Below are 24,360 nucleotides of genomic sequence, written 5' to 3' on the forward strand. Positions count from 1 at the left end.
CCAGCAGTATCTATGGAATCCACTGTCTAATCAGCCATCTGAGAAGGCCCATCCTGCGGATGGCCAGGAAGCCTTGTATCTCATCAAGCAGAGCAAGGATAAATAAAAAATAATAAAGCTTGAGGCTAGAGTCCGTTTACAAGCTCATAAACCACACACTGTAACAAGAAGCTTGAAACACCACCGAAGTACCAGCATGTTTGTGGGTTTTGGTCTGAATAACAAACATTTGTAAGTATACAAAATCACCTAAACATTTTAAAAAATACATAACACATGCTCTAAACAATATTTATTTTGTGCACAACAATAATATATTGGAGGCAAGATAGTAAACAATCAAAATGCACAATCTTGGGCGGGAAGGGTGAGTGAAAACAATGGTGAGCCCAGGAGGAAGCCAGAGGTGAGGCAGAGGCACTGACCAAGAACAGTCACGGAAACGAGAGTGACATAAGAAGCCAACGAACGATGAGTAAAGAAAAGTAATGGGCGGGCTCTAAGCACTTTTTGTTTCTTTTCAGAACATCTTTCAAGCACAGGCAAGCTCTGTGCAGGCAAAAACTAATAAGAGCATTACTTCAATATGTTGTCGCACTTTTAAAAAGGAACACACTCCTTCATGAGGCAGTGACATCGGGGATATTTACCTTTAGCTTTGATCTAAGCACCTGCATACTAAAATACTGAGAAGTCACGGCTACTGGATGTGGTACTGTGTGTAGATTCCCCACTAGTCTATACCGAATAAGCCTGCCTCAATCACTTTGTTAACGGTAGATGATATGCGTTCTTTGTTATACATGGATATTCTTAATGTTAACGGTAGATGATATGCATTCTTTGTTATACTTGGATATTCTTGTAATGGAGCCACTGGGAAAATGTGGCCACTCCAAGATGTGAAGGCTTTGCAGTAAAATATTTACACCGGGTGGGGCACAAGACACAGGCCATTGCTCTGGGGAAAATTAAACAAAGTGACGGAATTCCAGACGGGTAATACTTTATGTAGCATCTAGTGAAGTGAATTTTGTAACTGAAACGCTTTCAAACACTGTTCCTATTATTCCATAGGGAGTGATAAGCGTAAAAAAAAAACACATGTAACATCACTGATGATTATACAATGCAGCAATACTTTCAAGTTTACATTGGCAATGCCTAACTTCAAAGATTTTGTTTTTTCTTTTGTGTGCTTTCATTTTCTGTCTTTCTTTCTCTTGCTTTCTGTTTTGAATTCACCTTTTCTTTCTTTTTATATTTCCCCTCCTCTTTTTCCATTCTTTGTACTTTTTCTTTTTCCTTCTGTCTTTCTTTTTTCTTCCTTTCGTCTCCATCTCCCTTTCTTTCTTTTGCCTTCTTTTTTATCCCCGTACTCTTTCCTTTTTTTTTTCCATCTTCCTTTCTCTTTCCCTTTTATTTATTTCCCTTCTTTTTTCTTTTCTTTTCGTTCTTTCTTTCCCCTTTCTCTTTACCTTTCTTTCTCTAACTCTTTAATTTTTTTTTTCTTTTTCCCTTTTCTTTTTTCTCTTTCCCCATTCTTCTATCTTAATGTATCTTTCTTTTCTCCTTTTTCCCTCCTTTTCCTTTCTCTTTCATTACTCCCATCCTTTATGTTTTCTTTCTTTCTCTCTTTTCTCTGTCACTCTTTCTATCTTACTTTCTGTCTTTCTGTCTTTCATCCCCGTTTGTCTTGCTTTCCCTTTTTGTCTCTTTCTTTCGCTAACATTTTTGCTTCCCTTTTTCCTCTCTTTTTCATTATCTTTTCCTTTTCCTTTCCTTTTCCTTTCTTTCTCTTTCTTTGTTCCTCTTTTCGCCTTCCCTTTTTCCTTCTTTCTCTTTCTTTTCTCCCACCTTTATCAGCTTCCTTCCATCCTTCCTTGTTTTTTCATATTTTCTCTTTCTAATTTCTCTTTCCCTCAATTATCTCCTTCCCTTTTCTTTCCTTTTTTCTCATCCCCTTTTCTTTCACTAGTTTTTCCTTTCTCTTTCTTTTCTCTTTCTTTCAATATCATCTTCATTCTTTCATTTTGTCACTTATTCTTTAATTTTTTGCTGTTTTTCTTCTATTCTTTTATTTTTTTCTCCTCTTTCCAATCTTTCTTTTACTTAACCCCCTGCAACTTCTGTCTTTTTTCATTATTTCCTTCATTTATTCTCGTTCTTTTTTATTGTTTCTTCTTTTTATTCTCACCATTTTAATCTTTACTTCAAAACATTTTGGAACACATTCAGAGCAGTGTTATCCAAATCAGATAGTGGGACGCATACGTGACTACTCTGCGCCATTGAATTTTAATTCTCCTCATTCGAATTTGAGGATGCAGCTGTCATTCCACTTATATTAGAAAGATTACAGCGGTTTGAGCCTGTGACTCAGACAGTCCAGTGGGAGGAATTCGAACACTTTGTTGTGCTGCCGTCAGAAATGTTTTGTTCGTGCAAGACGTGTGTGAAATTCAGCCACAAACCTAAAACACCATTCAAGCAGAGAGGCTCTCACCAGACACTGAGTGTGCAAAAAAAAAAACATAGCGACATTCGGCAGTTTGTTTTGGAGGTTGTAACAAAGAGGCGTCAAGTCAAAACTGGTTTTCATCAATTGTTCATGTTTATCCCACGCTTCCCTGGAAGGGAAGTCCTAACACTCTTGCTTCTCAGCTTCGCTGTCCTTTCGAATTCAAAATGGAGAAATGCCAGAATTAGAAGAAGATGTCTTTTTCTGTCCCGCTGGGACCTGCAGGGCTCTATACAGATGGCAGCTCTGATTCACTGTTTATCTCATTGATGAAGAGAATAGGCTTTTACGTACATTGTGATTGAGTCTTTTTCGTTCTTGCAGTTTATTACTTTACAAAGAAGACCAAGTTGACAATTCTGTCTTTGATTGAAGAAAATCTAACAAGCATTGGGAAAGGCAAGAAGTCTCGCCTGTGGGCGAGCTTTGACAAAAAGGTGGTGTGTGGGTAACAGGGAGGTTTGGATGGATAACTGGACTTTTAAAAACAAGCTCTATGAACTAGCTAGTGCTCACTGCTTCATAGCACTTTTTTCCTGCTGTGAGTTGGGCGGGGGCAGATTAAATATAAAAGTGTGTGTGTGCAAAGAAGTGAAGAAAGGGGCGGGAGAGCAGGTGGAAGGTGGGAGAAGACACAGAGACAAGAGAGAGCCTGGGAGTGGGGAAGGGAAACAGGGACGGGATGGAGGGAGGAATGTAAGGGGCCTCTGTGGAAAAGGAAAGAAGCATGTAATAAGAGACAAAACAGAGACACTGGACTCCACCACTCTGACTCACTCATATAGATGTTCACTAAAACCTCTCCCTATCATTTGAATACCAGCCTCAAGCTTCATTTATGTTCACTTTCAGTGGCAAACAAGTTATAGTTTCTACTTGACTCTTCTAGCATTGCAAGATCATAAATGTTAATATTTTATTGTTCTCTAGTCGAGTAGTACATGTGAACTTAGTAGAACTCTAACATCTTATACTTTGACATTCATCCATAGCAGGAGCACCATTGTCCGGGGTATGACTCCTTCCTATTCCTGTGCTGTCATAGGATAAGCCTAAGTAAATGTAACAACCCCAAGTCTAAGAAGAGTTCATACAAATGCTTAAAAACAGTTCAAACTTAATTTCTGCCAAAAACACAGATTTCTGAAATACTTCTCCATATGCCCTTAAATAGAAAACCATGGGAAAACAAATCAGTCTTGTCAAAAGAAATTTGAGATCCACGTAGCAAGGTCCTGGCTGCAGCAACATTATAGAATAAACATCTATCACAGATTCATTGGCTCTAAGGGAAGAGATATCAAAGATGGCCATTGTTTCTTCAAACAATACAAGAGTGGCCTTCTGGGAATTGTAGCTCATTGTCGGGATGCTGTTCTACCGCGCTTTCACCGTGGCTTTCGACTATAGAGGAAATTAAATTCTTTCTGACATTCTGAAAAACAGAATGGGCATTTCAGTGAACCTTCTTGTAACAGTTTCACATATACCTCACTAGTAGCTCTTAACTTATGAACAATTGGTCATTCTTTTTCTAATCCCTCTCCCATTTTGTGGGGCACATGTCCCTGCTCTACCCTAGAACCGTTCATAATCATTCTAAATGTTGAACCACTAAATGTACATTTTAAAGTTCCTTCATTATTCTGTCACCAGTATGTAGATGACACCCACATCTATCTCAGATTGAGCTATCCTGAATCCATCTCTAAGATAAAATACTCATTGTAGAAAATTATCAATTAGATGGAGCAAAAATGTCTACAATGTATTGCTTTGAAGTGTGAATACCGTCTCTGTATTGTCATGTAAGACCTAGTGACCATTCTACTCTGACTTTAATCTTTCAAGTCAGCAGATATTTATGCCAAACTGGCTAACTCTACTAAATCCTTAAATGTCATTTTCAACTTAAACCTTAATCTTTAAGGGCACATCCAACATATGGCTAAATCTGCATGATACCATCTCCAAAAGATTAAGAAGTTAAATGTATCCTGTCCCTCCACCATTTAAAGTTAGAAGTTGAGGCTATGGCAATCTTTTGTCTTGATTATGGCTCTGCCCTCTTATTCCGGCCTCCAAAAATCCATACTCTACTGACTTACAGCTGTTCTCTATGCTGCTGCCTGATTTCTCACAAATACAAAGAAACAAGGCAACATCACCCATGCAATTACCTATAATGGCTCTTTATTTAGCATACAGCTCTTCCTGCCATATGTACAAAGCTCTGAACCTCTAAACAAAAGATATCCTTATGTGGAGGATCTTTATTCCCCATGCTGCAGAAACAGAAGCTCTCTACACCCCCCAAGTTTTGATGCTTTGCATATCTTTCTGTCAGTGTTCCCAAAAACTAGAACTGTTTTCCTTTTCATATCAAGACTATACCCGGCATTCAGAGCTTCACATCTGTTTTTAGAAACGTGCTCCTAAGGAAGCATCTGCCTCTGGCAGGATAATGTCTTTTTCCATGCATACAGTGTCAAAGCAGCTGTTTGGTCTCTGCTTTATAACTCCTTTGTAGGTGTGATTTTCTGACTCTGCACTTCATAAACTGCATTTTGCAGTATGTAAGGTCGTTTTTGCAGTAGTATTACTCGTGAACTACAAAATGCTATTCACAAACAAATTGGATGAGGCATAATGTGGGTTTTGTCCTTTACATGTGACCAGGTCTGCCATTGTTGCGGTGTTAGATCATCTTCGAATGGCAATAGACAGTGGAAATAAAGAACCCTTTGTGTTGCTTGACCTGTCCACTGTCTGTGACACAGTTAACCACTACATTCTAATCTCCAGGTTAGTTATGGCAGGGGTCCGAGGAATGGCTATGAATTGGTGTAAGGTATATTTGGAGGAACTTATACAAGCAGTACGCCTTCCTCCCCTTTCAGTCTGCCTTCAAAGACATCAATCAATGCCTAAAGGTTCTTTCCCAAGTCAGACATTGTTCAGTGTCTACCTTAGGCCAGTGGCGCTCCTGATCTGATCCCCTAGCATAACATTTATTAATTACGCAAATAGCACCCAATGGATTCTCTCATTTGATTTTACCTCTCAATAGCTGATGACCTTGTTCCATAATTGCATGTGCAATATCTCGGTTTGGCTGTGTGCAAACTCACTTAAATTCAATGGTGATAAAACCGAAGTCATGTGCTGCTATACAGGGAAGCCTGTACACACACTGATGACAAATTTGCAGCCTGCTAAGTACAACTCTCTTCCAGTGGTGGCGACTTCAGTTTGGAATTTAGAAGTGCATCTGCATAGCAATCTTTCACTTAACAGTCATAGTACAAACTCTCATCTTCCTGCTTTACATAAATGAGCATGTTACGTATTTTGTGTTACCTCTGCTTCCCAGAAAGCATTACCAACTAACTGTGCAGGACGTTATTCCAAGTAGACTTGATTAGGCAATAAAGTGTTTCCCATGTATCTTATTAAAGATCTTTTTGAATTTAATCAGCAGCTGTAAAGTTGAATCACTCTCTTCCACTGGCTCTTCCACCAGGGCTGCCTAACATTCTTTTCACTGGCTCCCTGTGCCAAAGCAAATTCAATTTAAATCTCTGTTTATAGCCCACATATATTTCCTTCAAGTAGGATCACACTTTCTGCAGGGTAAACTTATATGCTACAACCCCCGAAGATCATAATTCTCAGACAATTCTAACCTCTTAAATAGTCCTGTCAACAGGACTCGAACTGGTGGGCGAGCTTTTTCGGTACAGGCTGCTCAGCAGTGAAACAGCCTACCTCCTAATATTCTTGCCACTAGCGATCTCTATGCATTCAGGAAAGCCCTCTTAGATAATTCTCTATGTTAAGCTTACATAGTGGGAATTTGTTTCCGGTACGGTGAAGATGTAAGGAGTTTTAACCCTTTGTCCACCAAAGACATAATGGTTACCTCCGTGGAGGTGCCTCTCAGGCACCACCTACATAACCATTATGTCTGTCTACCGGCCTTCGGGGGAAGTGGTAGCTCTCCCCCGAGGGCCGCCCCCTCACCCCCCAGGTCAGAGTTGGAAGGGGAATCACTTCCCCTTCAACCCCCGACCCCCACCCCCACTGGCGTCTGATGACCACTAGACACCAGGGAATTTTTTGTTGTTGTTGTAGTTGAATGAGGGGAGCGGCCCCTTGGGCAAGGGCCGCTCCCCAGGGGACCAAATCATTTTTAGGCCGATATGCCCCCGGGGGGGCAGAAAACCCCTACACACCAGTGATAATTTTTTTTTTTTTATGTGTGGGAAGCGACCACATAGGCAAGGGTCGCTCTCTGGGGGGGCAATTGTTTTTATGCCATTTCTGCCCCCACGGGGCATAAACCACTAGACACCAGGATGTTTTTTTAAAATAATCCTTAAGCATAAGGGGAGCGGCCCCTTGGGCAAGGGCCGCTCCCAGTGGGGCAAAATATTATTAGGCCATTTCTGCCCCCAGGGAGGGCAGAAAACCCCTAGACATCAGGGATACATTTTGTTTTGTTTATTTTTTTTGTTTTTATATGTTGGTTATGGCCATACCCGCACCCCAAATAAATGGGGCTATAGTTGTTCTGCCCACCAGTGGGCAGATGGGGCAATTACTCCTGATCCACACACCAGGCGGGGCAGAACGTCTACTAGATGCCATGGAATTAAAAAAAAAATGGGGTGGTGGCTACCAACCAGTATGGGCCTGGTTATGCCCCCACCCCAACTGAAGGGGGTAACAGTCTTTCAGCTCTCCCCCCGCACACGGCAAGAAGAGGACATTTGATTATTTGGGGTTTTTGTTTTACATTTGGGCCATCAGTAACTCTCAAAATCGTCTCACTTGGAATGGTGAGGGCTGCACTTTTTTGACTTTGGGAAGCTGCCATGTAGAAAAATCCACAAGACCTAGACACATCTGAAAACTAAACATCTGGTTGATTCCAGGGTGGTGTGCTTCACATGCACCCGCACCATTTTCTTACCCACAATGCCCTGCAAACCTCCAACTTTGCTGGAAATCACACATTTTTCCCACATTTTTGTGATGGAAGCTTCCGGAATCTGCAGGAATTCACAAAATTCCTACCACCCAAAATTGTCTCATCTATACTGATAAAAATTCTGCTGCACTTGTCATCCTAAAAATGTTTTTTTTCATCCTGCCCTTTTGGACCCGCTTTGGTTCCCCCTCAATGTCGAAATGTCTTTGGCTCTTCCCTGTCACAGGCACTTGGCCCACCTACACAAGTGAGGTATCATTTTTACCAGGAGACTGAGGGGAACGTTGGGTGGTAGGAAATTTGTCCTGGTAAAGTGATCCTACACAGAAAAGTGGGAAAAAACTGATTTTTAGTTAAAGTTGAGGTTTGCTGAGGATTCTGGGTAAGAAAACATTGGGGGATCCACGCAAGTCACACCTCCCTGGACTCTCTCAGGTGTCTAGTTTTCAGAAATGTCTGGGTTTGGTAAGTTTCCCTAGATGGCTGCTGAGCCCAGGACCAAAAACGCAAGTGTCCCACCCCCCCCAAAAACAGGTAGTTCTGTATTTGATCATTTTGATGTGCCCAGATAGTGTTTTGGGGCATTTCCTTTTGCGAGCACTAGGCCTAACCACACAAGTGAGGTACCATTTTTATCGGGAGACTTGGGGAAATGCTGAGTGGAAGGAAATTTGTGGCTTCTCTTAGATTCCAGAACTTTCTGTCACCGAAACGAGAGGAAAAAGTGCTCTTTTGGCAAAATTGTAAGGTTTGTAAAGGATTCTGGGTAACAGAACATGGTGAGAGCCCCACAAGTCACCCCATCATGGATTCCCCTAGGTGTCTAGTTTTCAAAAATGCGCAAGTTTGCTAGGTTTCCCTAGGTGCTGGCTGAGCTAGAGGCCAAAATCCACAGCTAGGCACTTTGCAAAAAACAGCTGTTTTCTTTGGGAAAATGTGATGTGTCCACGTTGTGTTTTGGGGCATTTGCTTTCGCGAGCACTAGGCCTACCCACACAAGTGAGGTACTGTTTTTATTGGGAGACTTGAGGGAATGCTGGGTGGAAGGAAATTTGTGGCTCCTCTCAGATTCCAGAACTTTCTGTCACCGAAATGAAGGAAAAAGTGTTTTTTCGGCCAAACTTTGAGGTTTGTAAAGGATTCTGGGTGACAGAACCTGGTCAGAGCCCCACAAGTCACCCTATCTTGGATTCCACTAGGTGTCTAGTTTTAAAAAATGCACAGGTTTGCTAGGTTTCCCTAGGTGCCGGCTGAGCTAGAGGCCAAAATCCACAGCTAGGCACTTTGCAAAAAACAGCTCTGTTTTGTTTGGGATAATGTGATGTGTCCTTGTGTTTTGGGGCATTTCCTGTCGAGGGCACTAGGCCTACCCACACAAGTGAGGTGCAATTTTTATCGGGAGACTTGGGGGAACGCTGGGTGGAAGGAAATGTGTGGCTTCTCCCTGATTCCAGAACTTTCTGTCACAGAAATGAGAGGAAAAAGTGTTTTTGTGCCAAATTTTGAGATTTGCATAGGATTCTGGGTAACAAAACCTGGTCAGAGCCCCACAAGTCAACCCATCTTGGATTCCCCTAGGTGTCTAGTTTCCAAAAATGCACAGGTTTGATAGGTTTGCCTAGGTGCCGGCTCACCTAGAGGCCAAAATCTGCAGGTAGGCACTTTGCATAAAACATGTCAGATTTCAATGTACAAATGTGATGTGTCCATGCTGTGTTTCCTGTCGCGAGCATTAGGCCTACCTACTGAAGTAAGGTACCCTTTTTTATCGGGAGACTTGGGGGAACACAGAATAGCAAAACAAGTGTTATTTCCCCTTGTCTTTCTCTACATTTTTTCCTCCCAAATGTAAGACAATGTGTAAAAAAGACGTCTATTTGAGAAATGCCCTGTAATTCACATGCTAGTATGGGCACTCCGGAATTCAGAGATGTGCAAATAACCACTGCTTCTCATCACCTTATCTTGTGCCCATTTTGGAAATACAAAGGTTTTCTTGATACCTATTTTTCACTTTTTATATTTCAGCAAATGAATTGCTGTATACCCGGTATAGATTGAAAACCCATTGCAAGTTGCAGCTCATTTATTGGGTCTGGGTACCTAGGGTTCTTGATGAACCTACAAGCCCTATATATCCCCGCAACATAGGAGGCCAGCAGATGTAACTGTATATTATTTTAAAAAATCTGAAATCGCAGGAAAATGTTACAGAGTAAAATGTGGAGAAAAATGGCTGTATTTTTTCACCTCAATTTCAATATTTGTTTATTTCAGCTGTTATTTTCTGTAGGAAACACTTTTAGGAGCTACACAACTTACCACTTGCTGAATTCAAAATGTTATTTACTTTTCAGAAATTTTTAGCTGTCTGGGATCCAGCATTGGTTTCACACCCATATCTGTCACTAACTGGAAGGAGGCTGAAAGCACCAAAAAATAGTAAAAATGGGGTATGCCCCAGTAAAATGCCAACATTGTGTTGAAAAATTGGGTTTTCTGATTCAAGACTGCCTGTTCCTGAAAGCTGGGACAATGGTGATTTTAGCACCACAAACCCTTTGTTGGTGGCATTTTCAGGGGGAAAAAACACCAGCCTTCTTCTGCAGCCGTTTTTTCCCATGTTTTTTTTTTTAAAAATCGATTTTTTTTGTGTATTTTGGCAAATTTCTCGATCTCCTTCAAGGGAACCCACAAAGTCTGGGTACATCTAGAATCCCTAGGATGCTGGGAAAAAAAATGTAAATTTGGCGTGGGTAGCTTATGTGGACAAAAAGTTATGAGGGCCTAAGCACGAACTGCCCCAAATAGCCAAAACAAGGCTTGGCACCTGAGGGGGAAAAGGCCTGGCAGCGAAGGGGTTAAATCTAGTGATTTCCATTTGTGTTTGTAAGCTTGTGTGTTTTTAAGTCCATTAATGCCATTTGTTTTGGTCCACCAGCTTAGCCTCACTCAAATCAGATGGCCTGAATATAATTGGAACAGGGAAACAACATTCGAGATTCCTATCCTTATCGTAAAGCAGAAATCAAGCACATGTGCTGATTAGTGGGCTTTAATATCCACCATTTGCTGATGGAATAACTCAGTGGAGGTGGCACATTTGTGCCATGTAACTGAAATAGTGGACTATGGTGTTCCACAGTCTTATTTAATGTGTACATTTCAGTGTGTACATTTCACTTCTGTTAATGTAGCCTTGTGAACTCAGTGCCGTCGATTCTCACGGATCCCTTTTTTCCACAGTCAAAATTGCAGGCACAACAACAACATGCGCAACCCTCTCTCCAACTAGCATTCAATGTTTACATTCATTTGTTAAATTAAATGTAACAGACTTTTCTTTACATATATAGTCTGATGTTTTGCATGTGATATAAAGGGAACAGAAACTGAATGGGTCAATTCATAGACATTTTAAAGATACATTTCTGACGTTCACGGAATTCACAGACTGTATATGGAAATCTATACATTCTGTAGCTTTCTGGGTGTACTCTCGCTCCGCAATACTTACTCTTGTGGATTTCTGTCAATCCATAGTAGTAGAGTGTGCAGAAATGTGTTAGAAATATTTTTTCCTAAACAACAAAAATATGCTTCCCAATAGAGAAATCTGTTTGGCCACACCTTCATATAGCATTTCTGAGTAGATTAATTTTCTGTTCTTATTGTACACCCACTTCGACTTCTATTTTGGAGTAAATCTATTTGGCCAGTGTTGAAACAAACGCATTTGATAGGGGCAGTAAGCGAATATCCAGCAATTTTCATCTTTCTTGCTTCAATTTACCATTCCAATGCTATGTTTCATCAGCATGTGTAAATGTCTGCCTATCATGAGTCTTGGAATTAGGAAATTGTGGATTTAAGCCTGCTGATGGATCTTCTTTTTGGATAAAACATTAGTTGCAAACTTCCGAATAAAAGAACTCTGACTTGATATTATTTCCCTGCTACTTCAGACGGTCTTTTAGACTTTTTTTTATCATGTTTAATATGTATGCATTACAGGGACATTAGCTGCGCTGATCGAGACAGAAAAACCATATGAAATGCTACAAAATGGTAAATAAATGATTTGTTTACCGAAGTTGAAAACCTTTTTATTTAGATTGTTGTCTTGAAATAAAATAGGATATTGTCTAAACCAGATGACAAATGCATGTTCATCTCTCCATAATGTGGACTGAAAAGCAAGTTCATTGCCAACGTTACTTAAATGCTAAAAACTGTAATGGAGGTTTAATGTTAGTTATTTAATGCTTCTTTCAATACTTTCCAAATAGTTGTAAAATGAAACGTCTTTCTTTATAAAAAGGAATTTCGTTTTCAGACCCCACATCCCTCAGGGAATCTTTAATTAAATTCATGTCTGGTTATTTACAGATATCTTACACATATTTCTGCAGCTCATATCTCTTCACAATTCATCAAAGATGGACAATTCCAGGAAATCATTGAAATAATAAGTGTAGGTCTTACAAGTCTTGAGATGTGCATATCGTCTTGATGAACTTAAAGGAATGCAAGAGCACAGCATGTATCATTAAGTAAAATATCCTCTTTGCCAACTAAGAGACATGGAAGAAAAGGCCCTGCTAGAAGGCCTGATAGGATTAGCACAGAGTTCTGATACTATATACTTGTTATGCCCTGAACATTTTTGTTAAATTGGTTTGTTTGGCACACTCGTATAATTAAACACCAGAACTGAACACAATACTTATTTCATGTATTGCTTATAATGTTCCTCAATATAAATAAGAGCCTATTTATTGTCTGTTAAGTCTGAAACTTGAGCGAGAATGTTTCAGATTGTCCAGTTTATGCTTTGCTATCTGTCCAGGCAATCCCTGATCCAGCAGCCAATATAATTTCACAGTTCAGCAAAGATGGGTGTGTCCAGGAAACCAATGCAACAGCTGCATCTATAGCCTGCAAATCTTGAAATGTGGTTATCCTTTTTGAAATATGTAAAGGAACTCAAAAGTTCATAGAATTATCTATACCAAAGTTTTTAATATAAATCAACAATAGGAATGTCGATGCATGACAAGAAATGAACAGGCTAACAAAGGGTCTGGATCTGTACATACAGAACCTCTTATACCATGTTTTTGCTATATGTTGAGTTCATAATTAAAATAAGTATTTTACAACCATTTAAGTCAACAACAGATGTTCATAAAGTCTTTATTTATATTGATTGTTGATCATTTAAACACATTTATACTTACACTTGTACCCAGAGACATCTACGATAAGGAAAACACCACTCAGCTATGGGCTTCATTGTGAGTGCCCCATAGCATGGACTATTAATTACTCATAACTGAAGTTAACGATTTTGGGGGTGCCCATTAAATCAGGGGACTCTAACTCAAATGTGAGAATCTCTTGATAAATGATTCTGAGTCTGATTGCCCTTGTAAATCCTTACTCTACCCTTTACTTTACTCCAGAGATTTCAGCAAATTTTAGCAGGCAGGGAAAAAGTCACAGGCTATTAGTATTTTCTCACACCTCATAATTCCCAGTGGAGAGCTCTGTCACCCACCCCCGGGGAGAAATTCCAGACACTCATAATGAGGACGGAAGTGCCCTGTGTTACAGAACTTCACAACGACAAACCACATAATCTCTGCACCAGTGCTTAATATGTGCCAGTGTTTACTGGTGTCTGATACCTGCACTTATTTCTTAAAACTGGCACATATATATGACAGCAGACCACATAATGGCGCTAGCAGCCTTCCCAGACCATCTTTATAGTTTTAGGTCACCTGATGTAGAGTTCAAATTAACACATTTGTAGGAGAGTGATTGTTAATAGGTGGTGCTGATACTGGTAATTAGCAGCTTTGGCAGAGCAGGTACATGGTGGAAGCTGCAGTGGCTGCTTTGAAGAATGGTCAAGTCACCAAAATGCCAGAGGTACCAGAAATGACATCACATGCCAATTGACCTTTACTTTCACTCACACACACATACTCACACATGCACACACTCACATAAACGCACTCTCACCCATGCACACAACATACATTTAAAAGAATTTTTACTTACCTGAGCTGCCAGCGGGAGTCATATTCCAGATAACTGTACTCCATTCTTTATTACAGTAACAGTGACTAATGTAATAGAATGTTAGTCATATGTGTAATAAAAAGTTGCCAGAAAACAAGGAAATTGAAGTCCCAACCATGTTTCCCCTGTCTTCCTGGCACCTATGAGGCCAAGGGTCGTAAGGGGCAAGCCAGGGGTCGTGACTGTGAACCCTGGGGAACCCAAGATGAAATCCATGATCCTGAGGAACATCTTGGGACCTGGCACTAAGTTATTTATTATTTGTAACAAATTAAGCTCTGCTGAAACACATTGTGATGTTAAGGAACGTGAGTGGACTCAACTCAAAACTACAAACCGACTTACACACTGTCCATCTCACAAATAACGGAATGATGACAAGATGAACTTTCTATACAAATCCCAAGCAAAGGATACTCACAACATGTAGACAAAAATCTAGTAGGCAAACCAGCCATCAACACAAATAGGTCATGCAAATAGCAGATGTTCTCTTTGTAAATATTGTACAGCACAACTGAAAACTGCACGTTTTCTGGAGACATTTTAATCATTTGACAGACTCTCCACACCGATACAGCAAAATAGTAAATCAATTACACAGCAATAGAAAAGCCAATAGGGAAATGGAACCAATACAGAGAAATAGACACGAAAGTGTATTGAACACTTTAACTAATCTTTCCCCATGGCAATATTAACAAAAGCCTGTATGTTAAGCAGGTGTAAATTAACATCAACCCTGTGTTAGTTTAAGTGGATAAAATGAGTCTACTTACCAATATTAGCAACATCCAAAAATGACAAAACGTGACCTGCAAAGCTGACACAACAATAGATATGTATATTTAATTATATACCGATAAAGATCAATACACAACTTTCCGCAGCACAGTAATGAGAATACGAGGGTAGTTCATAAACATGAAGGTGTATCAGGTATTTAGTAACAATTGTAAACTCTCCCTTGTCCTGCCAAACTGTATGCTGACCTCTCACTTGTAAGCCTTGTTTGCAGTACTCAAGTAGTACTTCAGTAGTCCAAGAAAAAGACTGCAATGAGTGAGAAGTGACGTAGACACTAGTATAACATGGGAGAGTACAACTAGGCCCTTTACTTTACAAAGTCCTGACTGGTTATGCGCATAAACCAAGCAGAGCCAAGTTTCCAATCCACACCCTGCATTCCCCACTGAATTATACATAAAATACGTCCTTTTAGGTGCACCATTTTCAATACAATGTTCAGCATGGAGCTGACTGCTAAGCAGCTTTGGACTGCTTGCTGCATTCGCGATGACAACGTTGTAGGAGGCTGGACTGGCTTGTAGTGAGTACCAAGGGGTACTTGCACCTTGCACCAGGCCCAGTTATCCCTTATTAGTGTATAGGGTGTCTAGCAGCTTAGGCTGATAGATAATGGTAGCTTAGCAGAGCAGCTTAGGCTGAACTAGGAGACGTGTGAAGCTACTACAGTACCACTTAGTGTCATATGCACAATATCATAAGAAAACACAATACACAGTTATACTAAAAATAAAGGTACTTTATTTTTATGACAATATGCCAAAGTATCTTAGAGTGTACCCTCAGTGAGAGGATAGGAAATATACACAAGATATATATACACAATAGCAAAAATATGCAGTATAGTCTTAGAAAACAGTGCAAACAATGTATAGTTACAATAGGATGCAATGGGGAAACATAGGGATAGGGGCAACACAAACCATATACTCCAGAAGTGGAATGCGAACCACGAATGGACCCCAAACCTATGTGACCTTGTAGAGGGTCGCTGGGACTATTAGAAAATAGTGAGAGTTAGAAAAATAACCCTCCCCAAGACCCTGAAAAGTGAGTGCAAAGTGCACTAAAGTTCCCCTAAGGACAAAATAGTCGTGTTAGAGGGAAAATGCAAGGAAAACACAAATCAGCAATGCAACAACGATGGATTCCTGACTGAGGGTACCTGTGGAACAAGGGGACCAAGTCCAAAAGTCACAAGCAGCTCGGAGATGGGCAGATGCCCAAGAAATGCCAGCGGTTGGTGCAAAGAAGCTCTTACTAGGCTGAAGAACTGTGAATACTGCAGGAACGACAAGGGCTAGAGACTTCCCCTTTGGAGGATGGATCCCCCACGCCTTGGAGAGTCGTGCAGAAGTGTTTTCCCGCCGGATGGATGCCAACAAGCCTTGCTACACGCAAATCGTGCGTTTGGCGTTTTCGGACGCTGCTGGGGCCCAGGAGGGACCAGGAGGTCGCAAATTGGACCTGCAGAGAGAGGGGACGTCGAGCAAGACAAAGAGCCCTCACTGAAGCAGGTAGCACCCGGAGAAGTGCCAGAAACAGGCACTACGAGGATGCGTGAAACGGTGCTCGCCGAAGTTGCACAAAGGAGTCCCACGTCGCCGGAGACCAACTTAGAAAGTCGTGCAATGCAGGTTAGAGTGCCGTGGACCCAGGCTTGGCTGTGCACGAAGGATTTCCGCCGGAAGTGCACAGGGGCCGGAGTAGCTTGCAAAGTCGCGGTTCCCAGCAATGCAGCCCAGCGAGGTGAGGCAAGGACTTACCTCCACCAAACTTGGGCTGAAGAGTCACTGGACTGTGGGGGTCACTTGGACGGTGTCGCTGGATTCGAGGGACCTCGCTCGTCGTGCTGAGAGGAGACCCAAGGGACCGGTAATGCAGCTTTTTGGTGCCTGCGGTTGCAGGGGGAAGATTCCGTCGACCCACGGGAGATTTCTTCGGAGCTTCTGGTGCAGAGAGGAGGCAGACTACCCCCACAGCATGCACAAGCAGGAAAACAGTCGAGAAGGCGGCAGGATCAGCGTTACAGAGTTGCAGTAGTCGTCTTTGCTACTATGTTGCAGGTTTGCAGGCTTCCAGCGCGGTCAGCGGTCGATTCCTTATCAGAAGGTGAAGAGGGAGATGCAGAGGAACTCGGCTGAGCTCATGCATTCGTTATCTAAAGTTTCCCCAGAGACAGAGACCCTAAATAGCCAGAAAAGAGGGTTTGGCTACCTAGGAGAGAGGAAAGGCTACTAACACCTGAAGGAGCCTATCAGCAGGAGTCTCTGACGTCACCTGGTGGCACTGGCCACTCAGAGCAGTCCAGTGTGCCAGCAGCACCTCTGTTTCCAAGATGGCAGAGGTCTGGAGCACACTGGAGGAGCTCTGGACACCTCCCAGGGGAGGTGCAGGTCAGGGGAGTTGTCACTCCCCTTTCCTTTGTCCAGTTTCGCGCCAGAGCAGGGGCTAAGGGGTCCCTGAACCGGTGTAGACTGGCTTATGCAGAATTGGGCACATATGTGCCCAAGAAAGCATTTCCAGAGGCTGGGGGAGGCTACTCCTCCCCTGCCTTCACACCATTTTCCAAAGGGAGAGGGTGTCACACCCTCTCTCAGAGGAAGTTCTTTGTTCTGCCATCCTGGGCCAGGCCTGGCTGGACCCCAGGAGGGCAGATGCCTGTCTGAGGGGTTGGCAGCAGCAGCAGCTGCAGTGAAACCCCAGGAAGGGCAGTTTGGCAGTACCAGGGTCTGTGCTACAGACCACTGGGATCATGGAATTGTACCAACAATGCCAGGATGGCATAGAGGGGGCAATTCCATGATCATAGACATGTTACATGGCCATATTCGGAGTTACCATGGTGAAGCTACATATAGGTAGTGACCTATATGTAGTGCACGCGTGTAATGGTGTCCCCGCACTCACAAAGTTCAGGGAATTGGCTCTGAACAATGTGGGGGCACCTTGGCTAGTGCCAGGGTGCCCTCACACTAAGTAACTTTGCACCTAAACTTTACCAGGTAAAGGTTAGACATATAGGTGACTTATAAGTTACTTAAGTGCAGTGTAAAATGGCTGTGAAATAACGTGGACGTTATTTCACTCAGGCTGCTGTGGCAGGCCTGTGTAAGAATTGTCAGAGCTCCCTATGGGTGGCAAAAGAAATGCTGCAGCCCATAGGGATCTCCTGGAACCCCAATACCCTGGGTACCTCAGTACCATATACTAGGGAATTATAAGGGTGTTCCAGTAAGCCAATGTAAATTGGTAAAATTGGTCACTAGCCTGTTAGTGACAATTTGAAAGTAATGAGAGAGCATAACCACTGAGGTTCTGGTTAGCAGAGCCTCAGTGAGACAGTTTGGCACCACACAGGGAACATATACATGCACACCTATGAGCACTGGGGCCCTGTGTGACAGGGTCCCAGTGACACATACATATAGGCCACAAACCTATGAGCACTGGGGTCCTGACTAGCAGGATCCCAGTGACACATAACAACCATACTGAAAACATAGTGTTTTCACTATGAGCACTGAGGCCTGGCTATCAGGATCCCAGTGAGACAGTGAAAACAGTGACAAACACCCTGACATACACTCACAAACAAGCCAAAAGTGGGGGTAACAAGGCTAGAAAGAGGCTACCTTCTCACAAACGTCAATGTCAATAGACTACCATTCAAAGTACTCTCCTAGCAGCCAACCCAAACTAATGAACATAGAACCTAACCATCACAAATCATCAGAAAAGTATATAAAATACCTCGTTTCTAAAAATAGGATATGAGACAAGAAACGGTGTCATTGGTGTTATTGAAAAGCTATGTCTGCACTGCCTACACCCTGTAGGTCTTATGCCGAAATCAGCAGGAGCAGTTCAGTCAACTGAACAACAGTTTTCATTGATAACCGAGTACGCTACCTTAATGGACTAAATAAAAATAGGAAGTGCATCACAGATAATAGGGTGCGTATGTTCACGAAAGAGAGACTATGGATAAGCAGGTGTGCAACACAAGGCCCTTTTGACGTGTTGCCTGAGGTAGCGGTTCCAATGTCACTTGCAAGTTATTTTGTTTTGCTTAGGGCCCGCACATTGCTTATGATTGACTGCAAAAATGGTGCTGAAGGGTTCCAAGTTGCTACAAAGATGCAGCCAATGCCGCGCTCCCTGCTTTACATAGCCTTTTAGGTGTGGCTACATGCAGAGTTAACACAGAACTTAAATTCGAAAGTGAGATCATTTGGCAAATTCGTTTTTTTCTTTAATGCCTTTTATGTATTTGTGAGTTTCAGCCACCACAGCCATGTCATGATCCTTCCCATTTTTCACAACTTCAGAATGCTTTAAGTAAGTTGCAACACTCACAGCCGTTTATGGCACAATTCTTATCCCAATTTGCGACGCGTATCTTTGCATCCAGTGTGGTAAATTGTGAGCCAACCTATGCACCAACAGGTTGGACCACAAATTACAGATTCCTAATGGGTCGCAATTTGACCTACTTCATGAATCTTAATGAGATAGGTCACACATTCCTACCCACTAGGAATTGTAGCTATTACAGGTACGGGGCTGGCTAGAATCAGCAGCCCACAGTTTTTGTGACTGATTTTAACTAAAGCATTTTTTTTTCTTAATAAAAAAAATGGCCTGAGTTTAAAAAATTGAAAGTTTAAGAAAGAGTGGGCAGTGCTTCTTGGGAAAATGCTTTTGACAACATTCATTTTCAAGTTTAGTCAATAACATCAATAAATTCCAATCTGATTAGGTATTTGAAAGTGACTCTCTAAACGTGCCCCTTCCAAGTAATGAATCTGTATTGGGTCACAAACCCAAATTGTGATTCATTTACATGTAACCTAATCTCATTTAGTGGCATCAAAAAAGCCTTTTTATAATCGCTAATGCCCAAATTTTATTAATCATGCCGTTTGCAACCACCAAAATGCTTGCCACATCTGGCCCCCATTTTTGTTACCTAATTTGGTTTTGCCTAGTAGCCTCAGCCTTTCATTTGCATTTCCGGCCCCTATTAATATATGATTGATGCATAAATGTGAATTTTAATTTCTTGTTGATCTGACAAGGTGTTATTGTCATTTGTTTCTGAAAATGTTTTTCTTTTAGAAAGCAGAGAAGTGGCTGTCTTCCAGTCTTCCCCCCTTGGGACATGAGATTACTCACAGATTATATCTGATGAAAGGTTTTAGGAGAGCAGCGTAGGTATGGGCCGAGTGTGAACCTTCATTTCCCCTCCTCTCCTTGCTGGCTCCTATCTTTGTTCTGCTTAAAATGTTCTTTGTTGGCTTCTTTGTAGAGAGAACGCCTGGCAAAGCAATGAAATAAAATAATCCCATGATACGAAAAGTGATCACTGCTCTTTAATGTTAGGCATTATGGGACAGATGTATGTAAAAAGTAGTTTGGGGCGATTCCCTAATAGAGAATCTTTGCAATTCGCTATTAGGAAATCTCAAACTGGGATGTAGTACAGTGTGTTTGACACTGTTTGCGATTCCCAAATGGTTCGTAAGAGACCTGCCTCATCAATATTAATGAGGCAGGTGGCAATTTGCATCCCATTTGGGAATGGCTGCAATCATAGGGATGGTGGCCTGCTGGTGGCAGCAGCCCACCATGTCTGTGATTGGTTTTAAATAAAGTAGTCTCTTTTTTTGTAATGCAGCCCTTTTCCTTAAAGGAAAATGGAATGCATTTCAAAAAGAAAACCGAAAAGTTTTCTTTTAATTTTTGAAGAGTAGGCAGTGGTCCATGGGACCACAACCTTCTCCTAAAAAACTTTTGCACCCCCATTCGCAAAGGGGTCCCATTGGGGACCCCTTCACATTCGCGAATGGGTTACCACCAACTTGAAGTTAGTGGCAACTGAGAATGTTGTGCAACTGCATTCCTGGTCGCAAATTATTCTTATTTGGCCCTGCAACTCGCGAGTAGGAAGGGACGCCCTTGGCAATCCCCTTCCTGATAGCGACTCACAATCCCTATCTTGTGAGTCGGTAACAAGTTACTTACTCGCAAAATAGGGATGGTACATGGCCAGAAGCCTTTTACTGGGCAATGGGCTGTTTGCAACAGGCAAAACAACTTATACATCTGGCCCTATGAGTCTAGTATTTTATGCGCTTTCTGGGCATCTTGAGGAGAAATGCCATATAGAGGTCACATCAAATTGTACAGAGGACATAGCAATCATTGTATTGCCAATGCTTGTGTGTGGGCTTTAGGGGAGCTGTGATCCAGGATGCCTTTACAAGTGTTAGAGCACAGCACTAATCTCAAATTTCAAGGTAAATGTGCTGAGAATGCTGTGGAGGGCAAAATAGTACTAAAGTACAGATCAGGCACGTGTCCCCTGTTTGTATTTTGCTGCGTTTGTGTGTTCTTTTGCCATTTATCTAATTAATTCTCATGTCCCTAAAAGGATTCATTTGTAGTGAAGGCCTCGTCCCACATTTGAGCACTGATTGATAATTATACTGCACCATGCCAATGGAGATCCACTCCCATCCAAGCAAACACACTGGTTTGAAAAAATGCACAACTGCTTTGCTACTTGCTTTCTCCAGCTTAATTATTTATTTGGACTTAAATACCTGCCCCCATTACAGATTGGATTCAAATTAACCTCCTTCCAGCTGGACAAAACATTTCCAAATCGAACAGATGGCTTCTCCTCTGTTTTTGCTTGCCAAGTCTGCCCCTTGCTACCTTCCACTGTTTTTGCTTGCCTCTTCCTATCCCGCCTGAAAAAAGTGCTAGGACACATTCAGCACAAGCCTCATCACAGCCAATGTGCTGTACATTCATTGGTAAAAGTCATTGACAGAGCCAGTAGGTCTCGCTTAGGTCATACTATTGGCTATGGCAGTGCTTCTTTGACTGCGATCTTATCACTGTTGATAGAGCCAGAAGTTCTACCATTCGTGGATAATCACACAGGCACCAATTTAGTTGCCATAAGAGCACCAGACTCTAATGCACACATACCACACTAGCAATTACTTCAACTCTACAGTAACGCCCTATTCAATTTTAAACATGATATCACATTTCTCGTTACGAAAAAAACATGCAATTTATTTAATCAAATCAAGCCTCTTACTTGGCAATGTTCATCTTCACTTCATCAATCGGAGAGACATCTCAGTTACTGATGTTGAGGCCAGTTGACGCATAAGATGCCAACTGACTATGTATACATGTCTTTTTTAACCTTTTGTTCAGTTTTTAAAACTGTTTGACATGTTTACATCCCACACAAAGCAAGCTTTGGCAATGGCTGTATGCCTGGATTTAACGTGCTAATAAATAACGAGTTAATACTTGAGAAAAAGGCACGTGGGAGGGAGCCAGTAGAAGTGGACTGAGGGCTATAGTTGTGGAGTACGCTCACATAAGGTTGAATGCAAGCACTAAACTGGAGTCGGAAGGATACATCCAAACAGCAAATAGCATTAGATGAAAGATCTGTACTCCAATCGGCTGAGTCGTAACTTTATAGGAAAAGTCTCGAGGCGATTGCTGAAAATAGCTAGTAAAATAAAGCCAATGAAAGGGCTTGGCTCAGAGTCCACTCTATATATATTGTTGGTATATTGACGTTTCAGGTTTCGTACAAACTTGGATAAACTGTGGAGAAATAATTTTTTTGTAAACTTCTGTGAAGAGTTTTCAAATGATATGTAATCGCAAAATGCGTTTGCTGTGGACTATTTGATTAAATAATTAGAGCCACTACCATCGACTCTGTAATGTTTAATTTACTTTTATTGAATTGGGGTAGTAATGGAGCATGTTCAGCTCTATCTGTGATTGGGCAGCACTGTAGAAAGGAAAATGAACAACATACAGGTGAAGATTGTGTTATATTGAACTAACATGGGAGCTATAGAGGTTGGCAAAGAGATTAACTCAGGTATAAGGTGGTAGGAAGATGATAGTCTTGAGATCCTCTGGAAAACAATGTACAGGAAGGAGCATGTTTTATGTTTAGGAGGAAATAATTCCATAAGATAATGGAAGAGGAATTGTTTCCATGTGTTTTCGTTTTTTATGTTTGAGATTTCAAGTCTGTCCAGGAAACAGGTTCCATCCAAGAACAGGATTTTGTTGTCTAAATAGTTTTATTTTTCATTAGGTAGATAACTGAACTGGATGCTTTTATGTAGAGCATCTCATTGCATATGATATAAAGGTGACCTTATTTGTTCGCATTTCCCTTGATTGGAAATAAGTCGTGGACTGATGCATACAGAAAATTCATCAGTGGTGGTACAGTAAAATCTGGAGATTCAATAGCAATGTGTTGTTCCTATTCTTTATTGCAGGGAAGATCTGCATTGTGTGACAGACACAAGTTGTTTTGTTGGGCAAGTAAATAAAATAATCAATCTATATGAACTTTGCAATAACTAACAGGTGGAGAAGCCTTGCAGAGTCATGCTATGAAGACATGCCTGTTCCTAAGGAGAGTAACTTTTCTTCACACTTTACCTATATTTAAAGATTGCAGACATGGACCAAAAGCTTACTGTTGGAGGTGGGTGATTACACTCATTGTATAACCTGCGCCCACCCTTGGGTAGCTTGGCACAGAGCAGTCAGGCTTTTCGCAGGGGCAATGAGTGAAACATTGGCAAAGCACTACATCACAACAATAACACTGAGCATCACAAAAGAGACTTCACACAACTTGTATGTAAAAAACGTTTGAATTCAACACACAACAATTAACACAACATGAGCATCATATACCTCTGGGCATAAATCACACTTAGAAATATAACAAGTAGTATTAGGCCCAAATGTGCTAATACCACATTAGCAGTATGTACATGTGAGAAAAAAATAATACTTTCCCTTCTAGCACCTTCATGCGGTACAACCACGTTGGCAGCATGAGACTCACTCTAGCAATCACCCCAGTTCATTATCAAACAGTTATAGGATTCAACCCAGTTCCCAACAATAGCAGCAATGTGTACATACAGAGAATCTCAGCAGCTTTAAAATAGCTCTGCTGCCTAGGCCGCATAGGTAAACTTCAATGTCAACCATAATAGTAAGCAACATGGCCATGCCAAGTGCATGGGCAGTGCATGGGCCCCCTGCACCTCTCTCCACCAGCAGTTACATGGTGGTGCTACCGCCATGTAACCACTGGCAGAGAAGGGGGTCATAATCCCCAGGGAAACACTGCATGCAGTCTGCCCTGGCAGATTAGGACCGGCAGCACCGCCAGTCCCTCCTGTGGTGGAAAACTGGCAGTGTTGGCGGTCTGACCATGCACTACCGCCACAGTTGTAATGTGCCTGTCAGACCGCCACATTGGCAGCAGTCCGACCGCCACTGTGACTGCCAGGATTGTAATGACCTGCATAATGTTCAGACAAGCCAGACACTCCAATCCACAAATAGTTACCAATTCCTCACCTCCCAGGAATGGAGGCACCATGTCTGGGGTGCGATGACTTGGGCCTCCCCAGGGTCATGGTTGCACACGAGTTACCAAATCCACACCTCCCTGAAATTAAACACAATGTTGGGTGCACAATGACTAGAATTGCACCAGACAATTCTGATCACCCACGAAGAGTTACCAATTTCCATGCCCTCCTGGTATGGGCACGTCTGCTGTGTAATGATCTGAGACGCACCAGACGATTTCAATCGCACACTCAAAGTGACCAAAACAGTGCTTCCCTGGAATGAGGCACAACTTCTGGTGTGCAATGACTTGAGTTGCACCAGACAGTCCTGCTCAAACATGAAAAATTACCAATGCAGTGCCTCCCTGAATGAGGCACAATGTTTGGTGCACAATGACTTGAGTCACACCAGACAATTCAGAACACATGATTAGTTCCAAACCCATAACTCCTTGGAATGAGGCAGATGTCTGGTGTGCAATGACATGACATGCAGCAGAAAAATC

The 24,360-nt window shown here is 41.9% G+C and overlaps 1 protein-coding gene across 1 annotated transcript in view; it reads left to right on the forward strand.

Annotated features, from left to right (window-relative positions):
* Nucleotides 1-24,360, forward strand: part of LOC138259982 (rho GTPase-activating protein 6-like) — a 560,497-nt gene that overhangs the window by 220,181 nt on the left and 315,956 nt on the right. The gene's annotated exons all lie outside the window — the stretch shown is intronic.

The sequence above is a fragment of the Pleurodeles waltl genome, chromosome 2_1 (assembly GCF_031143425.1).
Source record: "Pleurodeles waltl isolate 20211129_DDA chromosome 2_1, aPleWal1.hap1.20221129, whole genome shotgun sequence".
Classification (NCBI taxonomy): Eukaryota; Metazoa; Chordata; class Amphibia; order Caudata; family Salamandridae; genus Pleurodeles; species Pleurodeles waltl.